This window comes from Phocoena sinus, chromosome 20 (assembly GCF_008692025.1).
Source record: "Phocoena sinus isolate mPhoSin1 chromosome 20, mPhoSin1.pri, whole genome shotgun sequence".
Classification (NCBI taxonomy): domain Eukaryota; kingdom Metazoa; phylum Chordata; class Mammalia; order Artiodactyla; family Phocoenidae; genus Phocoena; species Phocoena sinus.
The window spans coordinates 15,385,273-15,388,087 of record NC_045782.1 but is presented as its reverse complement, the minus strand read 5'-3'; the positions used below and the strand labels follow the sequence as shown (position 1 = coordinate 15,388,087).

General features: G+C 39.6%; 1 non-coding gene across 1 annotated transcript; it reads right to left on the bottom strand.

Annotated features, from left to right (window-relative positions):
- Positions 1-1,980: 1,980 nt before the first annotated feature.
- Positions 1,981-2,112, bottom strand: LOC116746565. Its single transcript, XR_004347812.1, has one exon. It is a non-coding gene; the product is annotated as a small nucleolar RNA SNORA72 (small nucleolar RNA).
- Between the last annotated feature and the right edge of the window lie 703 nt (positions 2,113-2,815).

Genomic DNA, 2,815 nt, shown 5'->3' with positions numbered 1-2,815 from the left:
AAGAACAGCTCCCAGCATACAGTAAGCATTCTATAACTGTTAGCTTTGTTTTCATAACTTTCCCCACTCACAGCTATGGAAACACAGCCTGCAAGTGGCAGAGTGAGGATTCAAACTGAGGTCCCCAAGACTCAAAGCCCATGTTCTTTCCCCTGTACCATGGCAATGAATGAACAGACATATTAACATCTGTGTTATTTATGTGCGTCCACATCAGGGCACTCGGGGGTAGCACACGGTGTTCCTAAGAGCTCCTCTAGCCTGAACCAGGAACCAATTTCAGAAACCCGGCAAGAATGAAACACCAGAGCCACGCCCACAGTGACTCTGGCTCATGGTCACTTGTTTATTAATCTTTTACTTCTCAAAGGTCAGAATAATCCCTGCCCTGGCTCTAAGTAAAAGTAAAAGTAAAGCCCCATCCACCCCTCAAAGAAAAACATCACAGCAGCGTCCACATAAAATAGCCCAGATGACCACGGAAAGGCCAGTGTTTTCCAGAAAATTCGTAAGCTCCTAAAGCAATCTGACTCAAGTCGAGAAGCCCCTAAGGGAGAAGGCTGGTAATAATAAATATCCCTTACAGCAACTGAGCCTTCACTATGGGTCAGCATTAAGCTAACCCCTTGGCTGGCATTGTCCCATTTAGTCCTCATCCTCACCCTATTAGGGAGGTGATGTTCTTATCCCCATTTTGCAGATTAGAAACCAGGCTGAGGAAAATGAAATAATTTGCCCAAGGCCACACGACTAATAAATAGCAGAGCCCGGAATGCTTGCTCTGAGTCACTCTGCTGGGCTGTGTCCTGGGCATGGACTTTGGGGCCACGCGGCTTGAGAGGACACGTGGCCTAGCAGCTGCTGGCAAGTTCCTTGGCCTCTCTAAGTCTCAATTGCCTCATCTATAAAATGGACATAATAATAGCGCCTACCTCATAAGAGTGTGAGGATAAAACAAGCAAATTCATTTAAAGCAATTAGCCTAGTACTTGACAGGTAGTAAGTGGTTAATAAATGTTAGCCCTTATTAATCCCTCTGACTCTCTTCATCTGTAAAATGGAGGCTGGTAATAATGTGTAAGTCATAGAGTTATTGTGAGGCTTATAGGAAATGGCACAGGTAAAGCATGATGATACTCGCCGCACAGTAAGCTACCACGATAAGACACTCCAGAAAGGATCGCAAATAAGCAAGCCAGTTTTTTTTTTAAAGCTCGCGGAATTGCATATCTGTGTGATACAAGTGATGTTCAGGTGACAAGAGCACGTGTTGAATATTGTTCCTCAAAATGCATTAGCCGAAGATCCTTTATTCCTTTGCAGAGACACTTGCAGTGTGGGTGCAGAACCCTCTCTAGGAAACGTGAAGCTAAATTCTTAGAAGAGAGTACCTGCCGAATACCAGCCCAAAAAAAGGAGCATGTCTCTGAAATGACATAAAAAAGTTTAACTTGGGAAAGTTCAAACACAGACAAAATAAAAGAAACAATATAACAAACCCCTGAGTACCCATCATACAGCTTCAATCAACTCCTGGAAATCTTGTTTCAACTATACTCTCCCCTATAACCGTAACTTTAAAACAAGTCCCAGATCTCATATCACTTCATCTGAAAACACTTTGGTGTGTATGTCTAAAAGATAAGGATTATTTTTTAAACAACACCACGTACCATTGTCACACCTAAAGGTTTTAAATAATAATTCCCTAATATCATCAAATCATCAATGTTCAAATTTCCAATTATCTTCACAAAGTTTTTTTTTTAATTGCTTGTTTGTTTGAATCAAGATTCACATGTTGCAGTTAGTCGACTTTTTTTTTTTACAATTCATTTAATGGCAACTGGTAATCATCAAATTAGCAATAGTTATCTTCAAAAGTTATTACACTAGTTGTGCTGTAATTTCTCGAGGTTGATCAGATACCTAGAGTCACAGACATTTCCCACATAAGATGCATTACATAAATCAGGCTTGATTTATCACCAGCATTTATAAAACCAGACCTGGGGAAAGAACTAGGTCTGGGGACACATGCATGGTCTTAGTGTAGCAAATTCTTAGCCTGCTCTGATTATTATAAAATCAGAATAGCAAGAATATTTGCAGGATGTGACTTTTAAGTATCTTTTAACCTACAGGTTTCTCTTCTATCTCTTCCTTTTTCCCCTCACAACTCATTTGTGGGAGAAACTAGGTCATTTATCCTACAGATTTTCCACAATCTGGACTTTGTTGATTGCATCCCCATGGGGTAGTTTAATATGATACTCTGGCCTCTGTATTTCCTATAAATTGATAAATAGATCTAGAGGCTTGAGCAAATTTGAGTTTTATTTTGGGGGGAAGGATACTTCATAGGTGGCATGGTCTTCTTTCTTCAGGAGGCATATAGTATCTTGTTGTCTCTAAAATGATACTTAAAAACATCAGAAATATATGATTATCTTTTTTTATGATTATCTTTATTAGAAGTGTAAGAATATGAAAAGAGCCCATCCAGCAACAGATGAATGAAAAAACAAAATGTAGCATTTATACAATGGAATATTATTCAGCCATAAAAAGGAAGGAAACTCTGACACATGCTACAATATGATTGAACCTTGAGGACATTACGCTAAGTGAAGGAAGCCAGTTACAGAAGGGCAAATGCTGTATGATTCCAGTTACATGAGGTACCTAGAATATGCAAACTCATAGAGGCAGAAAGTAGAATAGAGATTACCAGCGTCTAGGGGGAGGAGGAAATGGGGAGTTATTGTTTAATGGGTACAGAGTTTCTGTTGGGGATAATGAAAAAGTAATGGAA